The 13007-nt window shown below is 50.9% G+C and overlaps 1 long non-coding RNA gene across 1 annotated transcript in view; it reads right to left on the bottom strand.

The window, feature by feature from the left end:
• Positions 1-572: 572 nt before the first annotated feature.
• Positions 573-13007, bottom strand: part of LOC131382244 (uncharacterized) — a 28387-nt gene continuing 15952 nt past the window's right edge. Inside the window, exons 2-3 of the long non-coding RNA XR_009211547.1 lie at positions 12881-13000; positions 573-748 (exon numbers count right to left, since the gene is read on the bottom strand). This is a non-coding gene — a long non-coding RNA (uncharacterized LOC131382244). The remainder of the gene's footprint in view (positions 749-12880; positions 13001-13007) is intronic.

Here is a 13007-nt window from a genome sequence, read left to right as displayed (position 1 = left end):
TTGTAGTTGGCAATCACTCACTGGGCAGCTCCAGCCTGTGGGCTTGGGGGCCAGGTGGGCTGGGGGCTGGCTTGTCTCTACTCTGAACTGCATGTCATCCCCCAGCAGCCCCACTAGGCTTGCCACCAAGGCAGCGGGACTCTAGAGTGAGCAGAAGGACACCGCTGTTTGTCTGAAAGACACAAGAGTTTTTTCTTGGTGGGCAGCGACCCAGCCTCCAGCCCTCCCTGTGATGCTCTGGCCTTTCTGCCAGGACTCTCATCCCCTCCTCACTACATCCACCTCATTCAATTTTCCACTCCCAGGAGCACTGCCCAGAGCAGCAGCCTCCTGTCTCCTTCATTAGCCACAGTGGCCATCACCCGCTCAGAGCCCTGGACTCTCCTGATGACAAAGGACACACATGATGACAGGTACCATGTTCCTTCCCCATCACTTGCTTTAGACGTGGTTTTAATGCTGAGTGCTACTTACACGAGAGGCTGACAGCTCCCTCAGCCGGACTCACCATGTGACCTGCTGAAATTCTGGGCCAGGGGAGGCAGCTGTGTGTCATCTCTATCTCCAGGGTGGCCAAGCCTTGGGAGGGAAAGGATGTGATTCCAGAACAAAGCTCCCGACACCAATGGGCCTCATGACGCCGAAGGGCATAAGGGAGGTGGCCGACGGCCAGGCTGTGTGTCCACAGGCTACCACCCCTCCTGCCCGGGCCAGTCTTGCCTCCTCTCCACAGACCTTGTTGTGTAACCTGGAAGGAGGAATGAAGAGGAAAAGGCTAACGTTAAATTTTAACACAGACACAGGAGAACACACACACACATGCACACACAAGCACACAAGCCCATTGCTGTTCAAATCTCAGTCTCCCCAGCCTACTCCTCATTTGGAAAAATCACATCCATCCTTGTCTTGTGGCATGTCTTCTGGGTTTGGTCGTATTATTTGTCTGTCACAAGTTCTTCTTGGATGATTAGGAAGAAAGCTTGTGTGGAAAGAACTGCAGCCAGTCAACTGCCACGAGATGCCCTGAAGTTCTGTATCTGCTCCCGGAGCCTTCAGTCCATGATTCCTGCTGAGGCCCCTCGTCTACCTCCACACATTCTGATTTTGCAGGTGTAGGGATCTGTGCCTGGCTAGCTCCCCTGGGACTCTGCATCTGAGTCCTCAAGCACCCTGGTGGGCTTGGCAGCAGCCCTGGCTTGCTGCTGGCTGTTTTCATGTTTGAATCGGTCAACACCAGCTCAGGCTGGAAAGCCCTGCATGGGAGGCCCAGCCAGTCCCACGTCACTGGGACTCACAGAGCACCAACTCTGCGCAAGTGCTGGGCTGGGGCTGGGGGAGAGATCCAGGTTCCACCACCGGTAGGGTGTTTTCTGCAGCCATCTAGTCTTTGGCTGCCAACTCCAGACTCTGCTGACAAGCAGAGAAGTAGGGATGTTGGAAGGGGCTCAGGAGGTTGGGACCAGGGACTGGGGGACTCGAAAGTCCAGATCACTCTGAATGGCCCGGTGAGACCACACTGCCTCCACCGCCGGCTGCCACTTCCATTAGTAAGCCCAGGTCTGCCAAGCCCTGCTCACAGGCCCACACCTGTGCCAGATGCTGGGTTGGGGAGATGGTGTCCCTGGCCACCTTTAACCATTGTCAGGCTTCCCCAAAATAGAAAGGGGGCCTAGCATCAGAAAAGTGATACATGCCCCCCAAACACATCCTGGGGCTTGTCACCTCGTTTCCCTGGACCTCAGATCCCCTGCATCAAACAAAAGAGGTGAGGAATCAATAGTTGCAAAGCAGTCAGTAAAGAAAAGTCTGGTTTAAAGATGCAAACAGGAATTGAGGAAAGATGCTTGAATGCTCTTTTGTATGGCAACAAACACAGCACACAAAGCTTTTTACCACGTCAGTGATCAGTTTAAGCACAGGCCCATGACCCAGCTGAAGCCACACGGGGACAGTGAGACTTGATTCTAGGGCTTGCTTTGAGATCTCAGGGACATACTCTCTCCTCTGGTTTGGAGGTGGCCACAAGGTGAGGCTAGAATTGTGGGAGACCTCCCTGTCGAACTTGAGAATGAACCAGCAGGGTGGAAGATAGAAGTAAGTGATGGAGAAAAGCCAAGTCTAAGAAGATTAAGAGTTCCCTGTTTTTCTCCTTCTCCCTCCTTGTACAAAGTCTACAATCATAGGGTCCTCTCACCGTCCAAAATGGCTGCTCCAGCTCCAGCCATCTCATCTGCTTCTAGCCAGCAGAAGAGAGGAACTGACAGAGGTTGAAAGGCAGTTATCTTCTAAGAAAGGCATCTGAAGCTGCCATATGAGACACAGTGACTTACATCCCATGGACTTGAATTTAGTCCTGTGACCACACCTGGTTATAAAGCAGTCTGAGAAGCATTGTCTTTACACCTGGTGGCCTTCTCAAATCAGACTGCAATGTGGGCACTGGATTGTGGGAGAATGCAGATGAGGAGCGACCTGCCTCCTGGCTCCATCATCGAGCTGGCCGGGGGCCCAGGAGGGGCCTCCTGTGGGCCTGAGGTCCACCAGGTGTGCACTCACCCTGGACTGGGAGACCCACCCCCTGATAGGTGCTTTCAGAAAACCTGTGTCTCATGCTTCCCCAGAGCTGAAGTCAGTCTGTGACTTGTCTCCTTGGAATCCTGGAGACAAGACACTTGCAGGTAGAGGGCTGCTTCCGGCCACTCAGGCTCATGCCTCAGTCTATATGGCTGACTGCTGGGTCAGTCACTGAAATTTATCCTTAGCCGCAGGCACCATGGCTCCCAGTCAGAGAGACTGAATCCGAGTGCCTGCACTCAGGCTACAGAACCCCAAACAGCCCCTCGAGCCACCATCGCTGGGAGAAGGTAGAACCCATAGCATTTGGCAGCACTAGCCAAAACAATGGCTCAGTTATCCAGATTCCAGAGGAAATTTTCATCTGGATTTTTGTCTTTTGGTATTGAGAGTAAGTAGCAAAGCCAGGTGGTGGGGTGCTCAGCAGGAGGGGTGTCTGGCCTCTCCTCTGCCCACAGCTGGGACAGCTTGATCCCATGAAGACTGAGTTCCTCTAGGTTCTGGAGCCCATCAGGAAGAATGGGATACAAGCGTTCTTGCCCAAAACGTAGCGACCCGGGTCCCTGTCCAGGGAGTCCCATGATGTAGGATAGAGTTTTCAATGTGGAGACTCCAGGAGTCCAGGGTCAGGGATGACAAAATCCCAGGGCAGGGGGGCCCTGGCTTCCCAGTCCCTGCTGCAGCCAATTGGGCTCTGCGTGGACTGTGTCATCCGTGGGTTCTGCCCAGCTTTCATGGTGTCAAGGAGATGGCATCAGGCAGACCTGAGTCCACACCCGATCCTTTTGCTCATCTGCCGAGGGCCCCCGCACAACTCCTTCTCGCCCTGCGCCCCAGGGCTGGTGTAAGGGTCACACACAGGCAGGGATGCATCAGCGCTAGCAAAGTCACAGGCCATGTCCTTGTAGCTCTGACAACCGGCTTTGGTGTCACTGCCAACGCTGGTGCCTGTCAATGCCTGCCTCCCTGTGACCGCCCCCCTCCAACTGCCACAGTTCCTGATGACCTCCCAGGAGAGAAGAGGAATAACTGGGTGCCCTAGGCCTGCTGGTGGCCATCCCTCGTGTTGCCTGATGGCCTGAAGTCTTGGTAGTCTCCAGCCCCAGGACCACCCATTTCCATTCTAGGTTTACCTCCTGTGGGGACTCCTCCTGCCCCTTTGTGCAGGCCCCGCAGAACAGTCACCTCTGACAGTTGCCCCTCACCCCACCTGGACTCGCCTGCATGGGACCAGCCGACCTGACCCTGGTGCTGAAGGCTGCTCCCATGCTGCCAAGTAGCCCCGTCCAGAGAAGTGGAAGCCCCGAGGAGCAGAGAATCACAGGGACCACCCTGCAAGCCACAGATGGTAGGTGGCAGAAGCCCCCCACCAGCAGGCACAAGTTCCCCCTTCCCACTCAGCAATGTGTGTCAGCATGAATAGCTCCCAGCAAGATTCCAGGGAGCCTGCATTTGCACTGTACTTCTTGTTAAACCTGCAAGAGAGGCCACTTATCTCCAAGTCAGTCGCTCAACCTCTGAGTAATGACTCCAAGTTGGATCCGGTGCAGCAGAGAGAATGGAACCAAGCCAGGAGTGCAATAGCAATCAGCAAACAGCAGGCAGTCCTGTTTCCTATCTGCCTCCGCCTTCCCTTGTTTCTCTCCTATCTGCCTCCGCCTTCCCTTCTTTCTCTCTTCCCAAGGGCAAAACTATTTCCCAGGTCCCTCCTTGGAGAACTTCTTAATATATAATTAGCAAAGTCTTAAGGGGTCGTTTATGGAATTTTTGTTTGGAGACCTAATGTTTCCACCTAAGTCACTGCATTTCCCACAGATGGGAAATTCCAATCAATTACCTTAAATAGAAATTCTAATTATCAGGACTATATGCACTTAGAACAAGATGAACGTGAATCTTTCAGGATGCACTTGTTCCACCCAGGAACCACAGGCTGCACAGCTGGCTGTTCTGTGTAATACACGGCATATCCACTGTGACTCTTCTGCTTTCCTTTCCAATCATGTATCCCCTCTTCCTTCTCCAAGCATCTGGTGCATGTGAGTGAGAATGGCATTAGACATCCCTGTTAATTTCATCTGGGATGTCAGATAAGCAATCCCACCCACCCAGAACACAGCAGAATGTAAGGATGTCTTTCTTCCTGGCGCCCAGTGAAATGGCAGAGTTGTCAGCATAGAAGCCAGAACTCTGAAACAGTGGAAAATGCAGACCAGCTCATGAGTTGGGTTCAGTAAAGCACGAGGAATGCCAGGCCCCTCCGTGAGCAGCTGCCCTGATAGACACTCCCCATGCCACCAAGCTGGCCACATGCGGGAAGGTGATGTGGTGGCATCTGGGGCTGTTTTGGAACCGCAGTTTCTTGGCAGTGATGGGGGGTCCCCTCTTGCCTCTGGGACCCAGGACACTCAATCCTTTGATTAAGCCCAGCCCTCTGTGAGCTCAAGCTATGAGCCCCATCTCTGCCACAGGCTTCCCTCTCACTGTTGGGTTAAGCTTTGCAACCACGTCCAGGGGGCCACAGTATCCCTGTTGCACTGAAGAAGTAACTAAAGCCCAGAGAGGTTCTGTGCCAGGGCCCCTGTCGTGAGCACTGCAAGGCCGATCTGCAATGCCTGCCCTCCCCTGCACAGCTACTGCCAGATTCCAGGTGCTGGCTCCATGCTGAAGCTCTCTGGCAGCAAGGAGCCAGTGGTCCTAACCGGAATGTTCCAGAATGGGCACCTTCAGGGCCTATGACTCCTGTGGTTGTGAAGACAGAGGTTCAAGATGGGGCTCCTTAGGTGAGGGCAGAGCAGCACCTGAGCCCCTCCACAAATTTCTTCTTCCTTCAGGGGTTTTGCTCCCCCTCTCCTCTTCTGCTGCTGGACCTGCCCCCAGGGGAGCAGGTCTGCAAAGAACCTGACAGGCAGGCCCCACAGCCTCCACTGGCCAGAGCCCTGGCACCAGGCAACATGGTCAGGCCCCACCACTGGCCAGGTGGCTGCCCCCACCCCAGCATGGTAGAGCTCGGTCTCCTTGAGCAGGGGCTGAGGGTGGTCACTTTCGGCCATGGCTGGGGCTTTGGCCAGCACTTGCTGGGGACTGGGGTGCCAGTACCAGTGGGAAATAAGGAGAACCTCTGCTGGGAGGCCCTGACTGAGAAGCCAACAAGGAGCCATTGAGGGCTCCTGAGCAGAGGGGGGCATGCCCCACCCAGAGTTTGGCCAAGACAGATCTGCTGGCAGTGCACGGGGATGCCAGAGGAGAGAGACGGGGCTGGGAAACCTCTTGGAGGGCCACGATCCTAGAATGGGCCAGAGACCTGCAGGACAGCAAGCAGGGTGTGGTGCCGGAGTAGGTAGGGAAGCACACGCCAAGGTGCTCTGAGGGGCAGTTGGTGGCATGTGGGCGACAGGAGGCAGACTGAGAGTTGGTCCCCAGCCCTGCATTGCTCAGACTGGGAAGCAGGAGGGAGAATGTGACCCTTTTCCCAGGCACAGATAGGGAGACTGGACAAATCCCCCTCGTTGTAGGAATGGTGAGTTTAAGGCAGACCCTGGGCCTTCCTAGTGGACACTTCCAGCAGCAGGTGGGGATGTGGAGCCAGGTGGCTTCGGTCAGCTTCCCGCAGGGCCTACTCAGCCGAGTCACATTTTTATTCAACTCCTTTCACTTCTACAGAGAGTTTAAGCAACAAAATGCCACGGGACTTTCTTTGTGCCTCAGCAGCAAGCCCTCCGGGGCAGCTAAGTCCCTGAGGCTGTCCGCATCCCCGGCACAGGCCGTTGGGTGAATCCCCCAGCGCTTCCCTCCCTCAAGGGCTACCCCATGGGCACCATCGGGGAGGATGCGTGTGGGGAGAAGTGCTGGGATTGGGGCATTGCCCTTACACTAGGACGACCGTGGGAGGATTCAGCACCTCCCGCCGTGACCGCCCAGAGCCCGGCCTTGGCGATATTTCCTTCCCCTTCCTTCTCCATGACAGACGAGGGGCTTCCATTTCCACACGGATGGTGTAATTGTGTCTCAGGTCTTTTGGAAGCGGGCTGAGCATCCACGGTAGATTCTCTGGTTCCTTGTTCCTTGGGTGAGGAGGCCGCAGTCCCAGCTCAGCGGGGCCCTGGCTGTGCTGCTCAACTTCATGCTCACTGACTCTGGGAAACATGGCCACGGTGAAGGGCGGGGTGCCAGGGAACCCCAACTTAGGAAAGTGCATTTACAAAACAGATTATTTGCCTCTTGGAAGAACATATATTCTTTTTAGAAATTTCCTGAACAGTGTACTTTCGTGTTTAATGTTGGTGCATTCTAGTGCTGTGGAGGATAATGGTGATTCATATCTATGGGGTACTTGACAGCTTTCCGAGCAGGATTCCTTCTCAGTTGACCACCTCGACATCTCTCTGAGGCAGGCTCTGCAGGTGTCATTTCCCCATTTTATAGGCACGGAGGAGTAAAGTGGCCTAGCTGCATTCATGGGTAAAAGGTAACCGAACTCGACCCTAAATCTCTATGCAGCTGCACTGCCTCTCCAACTCCCTGTCGCTTCATATGCTTTGTTTCCACAAATTTGGAATTAGCAAAGGGGTGAAGAAAACAGGATTTGGGGCAGAGAAGCCTCTTTCATGTCTCAGTTCTGCAGTGGATGACGTGTGTGACCATGAGTGAGCTAATTAACCTTTCTGAGCCTGGGTGTACTTATCAGTAAAACAGAAGTGAAGGCGTTCCTCGCCAGATGAGAATGCTGAGGCACTGCCCATGCCTGCACATAGGAAATGATGGCTTCCTGCAAGGAGAAGGGAGAGCGGCCCCGGCAGGGTGAGCAGGAGCAACTCCTCCAGATCTGCAGATCTCGGCACTTGCACACCCAGGCTGCTCCAAGCCCAAGAGCAGAGGGGACGCCTGGGGCTACAGTGAGGCAAGTCCTGTCCCCAAGATTGTAAGGATGTGGTTTTCAGCCTGTCTTGCATTCACTTTCACCAAGTAAGATGCTGAGAGCCAGGAGGAGGCTGCCAGAGGTGCAGAAAGGAAAAGCAGAGCCGGCAGGAAGGAGCCCTGGCTGGCCGGGATGGAGCTGGAGACTGGAGGCGGCAGCATCCCTACCTGGGCACTCGAAAGCTGGCCCTGCTCCCGGGACCAGACAGTGCCCCTCAGGGCAGGGGAAGCGGGAGGTGAAGCAAGGAGGGGACAGGATTTTGCCTGAAATATTTCAAAACTTCTATGTGGGACCTAGATTGCTATCTCCAGGTCTGATGTATGTGTGTGTGTGTGTGTGTGTTTGTGTGTGTGTGTGTGTTGGTGTCTCTGTGTGTGTCTGTGTGTTTCTCTGTGCCTGTGTGTGTCTCTGTGTGTGTGTCCATGTGTGCCTGTGTGTGTTCACAGTAACACACCTTGACCTCATTAGCTCTCCTTGAAGGTCCACATCTGTGTCTTTATCTATGTCTCCATCTACATATCTGATCCAACTACACCACACATATAATGCAGAATGGATCTAAAGTCTGCTGCAATTCTTCAAGGCAAAGAAAAGCAACCTTTGGGTGACCTTCCAAGAGAAGGAACCTGAAAGCATCTGATGTGAAATGTTCAGCCCAGGCATGTGTTCCAGGCGGGAAACATTCTCTGCCACCACACCTCGCCCCCTAACCCCCCCAGCCACTGCTCCTTCATCCCACGAAGACATGATAATAGTAGTAATAATAATAGCAGCAGACACTGATGCGGTGCTTGCTGTGAGCCTGGCACTGTTGGAAGCACTTAGTGCACACTAGAAGGTACACAATGCAACCGAATAGGTGTGCACCCTGCTGAAGTCTCACAGACGTGTGGGCAGGATGGCGCTGATCTTCAGCAGCAGGTCAGGGATGTCGTCATCCCTGATGACAGATGAGGAGAGCCAAGGACACAGACAACCAGAGGACATGCCATGCTGAGAGAAGAAAGGGCAGGTGCCAAGGCCCTGAGGCGGGAACCAGGTGGCTGTTCAAAGACTCGAAGATGCTCTGTGGCTGGGGCCTCGGGGGAAGACACGCACTCCTAATTCATCAAGAAAAGGCTCATTTTGGCTTTTTTCTCCAAGTTGCTTTGACTGATTTCCAAGCGGAGAAGGGAGAAATGTCTCCTATATGTACCCAGGAATACAAGGAATTGGAATGCACAATGTCCACGATGAGCCAGAGAGAGTCCAGTACTTTTCCTGTAATAATTTGCTAAATTTATGCTTCAGTTCTGTGAGGAACTATTATCCTAATTTCACACAGGAGGCAATGGGGCTGGAGCCAGGTGCTTCAGCAAGTTTACAAAACCAGGGGAGGTCCCCAAGGATCTGCACTGCGCTGTGCTGCTGAGTGAGTGGGTGACTGTGCACTGTTGCTTTTTCTATGAAATCGCTTGGACAGGCTTTCTCTAGCGACTTGGAAAAGTTTCAGAATCCTATCCAGGAAAATCCCAATCAGGTTCTCTCCAAGGCAATCCCCCAACCACAGACATTGTATTGCCTGGAGGAAAGTTGTTTCCACGCTTCCAGGAGCATATTCTAACCCTGGTGCAGTTAGGAGGCCAGACCTGTGGCTCATTTGGGACCACCAGCCCAATTCCAGCGATCACCGCAGAAACCATTCTCCAGGTTACCCTGGAGGGGGTAGCTTGGTGGTTCTGGGCTCAATTTTTATTCAGAACCAAAAGTAGAAATAACTTCATAATGTGTGCAAAACCCCACAGTCCAGCTTTGAGCACCTCCTTGAATATGAGCTTGTGCTTTTCCATCCAGATGTAAGAAAGATGGGGAAAGGCTCACAAATTTGTAATTCACTTCAACCCCACCAGCTTAGAGCATAAAAACCCTTTTTAAAAAATGAGTCACAAGTATCTGCTGGTGAAACATGACTCACCTCTCCAAAAGAGAACAAACCTTGAATCAGCTTTTTAAGAGGCTTTCAGACACCACATCACCCTTGGACAACCACAACCTCTCTCAGGCAAATGCCTAGAAAGAGATGGGTTACATTTTGCTGAAATGCAGACACTCTGCATCCCCTGGCCTCACACTGGGGCCAAGTCTGACACGACACCATGGTGTTCATTATAAACCTGTGCTGACCAGCTTGAGGGCTCAGTAGCAGACAGGGGTCACCTGGTTACCTGTCAACAGCCTGCAGATCCATCTTGGTAGGCACTGAAGCCCCAAACCCTGCATGGTGGTGGTGACCAGTAGCTCTGCCCAGGGTTCCAGGTTGAGCCAGAGTCACTGGGAATGTTCACCCATCTTCAGCATCTCCAGCCTGATAATGATCATATTTGCAGCTTCCTCCAGGAGGCTGCTTCTGGGTCCACTCCTAGCTCCAACTGTGTCCCTGGCAGCATCAATTGGGAAATAACACCATCATTCTCTCTTGCAATCAATAAGGAGGGAAACATCAAGAAGCTGCATTCATTGTTTAACAAAGATGACAAACCTTGGAGAATGTAAGGAAGATGAGGCCACTGAAGTCAATATTTCACCCAGAGGGAGCTGCACAGTTGGCATAGTTGGACAGGGAGGTGAATGGCATTTCTGAAGCACCATCATATGAATAAAGGTCATGAGTTTTGATGGGTAGGAGATGGGGACACTGCACAGTGCATGGTTTGGGGGAAGGGGGCAGAGGTGGAAAGGATGAGAGGAAGAAAACAACAGAGAAAAATGCTAGCATGTGAAAAAGCCATATTCACTGATTTTTTTAAAAAGTGAGCTGCCACACTTGAAAAAAATATTTACCCAGAAGACTCATCCTGTGTCGTGGAGGCCAAATGCCATCCTGAAGAAGTTCAGCATGGGGTGAGGTGTGGGGTGCAGGCTCCCGACAGAGCCTCTGAGCATGGGGTGGTGCCTGCAGTCACTCATCCTCCAAGGAGTCAAGCAGGAGAGGGATAAGAATGGCAGGGGTGAAGGATTTTGATATTTTGATTAAGACGGCCAAGGGAGCTCCAGTAAAAAGACAGCATTTAAGCCAAACCAGAAGGGGTAAAGAAGTGAGAACTCCTCATAGGTATTTGAGGAAAAAGCATAACAGACCCTGTAGGGAAAAGGGGGGATATCTGAGAAGCAACAAGGAAGCCAGTCTATAAAACCATTCAGATGTTTATTCAAACAGATAGGTCGAGAAATAGGAAATAGAAAAACAGGCAATTAATCTCTGGCATAAAATTGAGATGTGAAATAGAAATGTCACTTGGAGATTTTCATAGTCCTAAAGTGGAGAGGTTGAAAGAATACAGCCTTTGACGTTGGAGAAATCTGAGTTCCAAAACTGTCTTTGCCACTTGTTCCCAAAAAGGGAAAGAATGGAGGAGGATGGAACAAAACTAATAAAATATGGAAAATATGATTTGGTGGCAAAAATAAGCTCAAACACATCAACAGTCACAATGAAGGTAAATGGATTAAAAACTATTTACTTAAGATACAAATATGGCCAGTCTGGATTAGAAGCAAAATCTCATTATATGCTGTTTTAAAGAGGTATGTCTAAAACTTTAAACTATATACAGCATAAAGAAAATAATAGAAAAAAGATCTACCAGGCAATTATTAATCACAAAAACTACTGCAGCTATATCAATAGACTGTAGGGCAAAAAACATCATATGGGAGAAAAAGATCACTACATAGGAAGATATAGTGTTTCTAAACTTGCACGCAACTAATAACTTCTAAATATATAAAGCAAAGATTGGCAGGATTGCAATAAGAGGTTGATAAAGCCACCATCACCGATAGGTCAAGCAGACAAAAATGGTTAGCAAGGACATAAATGACACAACTAACAAACGTGAACTGACACGTATGTGCAGAACACACACCCATTAACTGGTGGGATTTATTTCTTATAAGATCGCAGACAACATTTACAAATGTTGCTTATGCATTGGACTAAATAGCAAGTCTCAAAAGATTGCAAAACTTAGTACTGTACACCATATTTTCTAAACTCAATACAATTAAGTGAAAAATCGATGATAAAAAGATTTTTAAAGTATATTTGGAAAAGAGAGTGCCCACATATAAAATCACCAATTAACATCAGACTTTGATAAGTGAGGAATGCAGGCTGTAAATGCTAAGCTCTATCAAAGAATACAGAAGGCATAACCTCCAAAACAGGTAAAAGGAGGTAACAATGAATCACCACATATTTTTGGATAATTTATAAATAACAGTATCTGATATTGAATAATCATTAAGAGTACCTGTCAAAACCTGTAGAATACAACAAAAAGGTTCTAAGCATGGTTACATGATATTAGGGCTGTTTTGGAAAAGCAGGAAGTCTGAGAATGAATGAACTTAAGAAAACATATTTTAAAAAAAAGAAAACATTTTTTTAAAACAGAATAAACCTTAGGAAAATAGAATGCACAAGATAATAAAGACAGAAGCAGAAATACATGAAATGGATAAAGCTGTGCTGGATGTCTGCTGCAGAATGCTGCCATTTGTCAATTTTATTTGAATTGAGAAGATGCAACAAACCCAAATCCACACATCATGCTCCACCTGAGCCAAAGCTGGGCAGACACTGCTGAGTGCTAGGATGCTGGGGAGCAAAACAGGCAACAACTCACAAACAACAACAGAATAGAAGAGTAAACAACTTGTATGTTACACAACTGTAAATGTTATGGGAAGGAAAGAAAGCAGTGTCAGATATGTGGGTCCTGAGTGTGGGCTGGAGTGGGGGGGCTCTGCAGTGTTAAATAGGGCATTTGGGTGTGCCAAAGAGAAGGTGCCAAGGACATTGGCCAAGCAGATGTCTGGGTGAAGAGTGCTCCAGGCAAACCACACATCCAAAGGCCCTGAGGCATGGCTGTGCCTGGGTGCTGAAGGGACAGCGAGGTCAGGCTGGACGGGCGAGAGGAAAGCAGAGAGTGGACAGAAGTGAGACTGGAAGGCCAAGGCAGGTCCTGCTGGCTCTTGGAGCCCTTGGGGGCCACTGCAGGGATGGTGGATCCCGCTGCAGGCTCTGAGCGAGAGCGTACCAGGACTCACTGTGGGAAAAGAGTGCGAGGGCAAAGGGGAGAACCAGGAAGCCCTGTCGGGACACACAGCACAGTCCCCAAAGAAAGAAGCAAGTGCTCCTTATTCTCCCAGACTCTGTCCCCAGCCCGGAGGGTGTCACCTCGGCCAAGGGAGGATGCTGTCTTCGCACCCATCTGCCCTGGGAATCTTTTCTGACAAACAGCCCAGGCACAAAGCAGCTGCACAGTTATGTGGCATAATAACGGCACAGCCCATGGGCAAAGAAGCCACAGGACCTGACTATGCGGCTGGAAGGTGACACACCTGCCTCCTACCCCAGAGGCTCCTAGGGGCTGGCTGGTCATATGTGCTCCTGAGTGGGTAGTCCTGGATGCTCAGGTCCCATCGTGCTTCCATTCTTGGATTCAGTAGATGAAACTGCACCTGGTCA

This window comes from Hylobates moloch, unplaced genomic scaffold, assembly GCF_009828535.3.
Source record: "Hylobates moloch isolate HMO894 unplaced genomic scaffold, HMol_V3 SCAFFOLD_21, whole genome shotgun sequence".
Lineage (NCBI taxonomy): Eukaryota > Metazoa > Chordata > Mammalia > Primates > Hylobatidae > Hylobates > Hylobates moloch.
The sequence above is the reverse complement of the archived record's forward strand: the minus strand, read 5'-3'. Positions and strand labels throughout refer to the sequence as shown.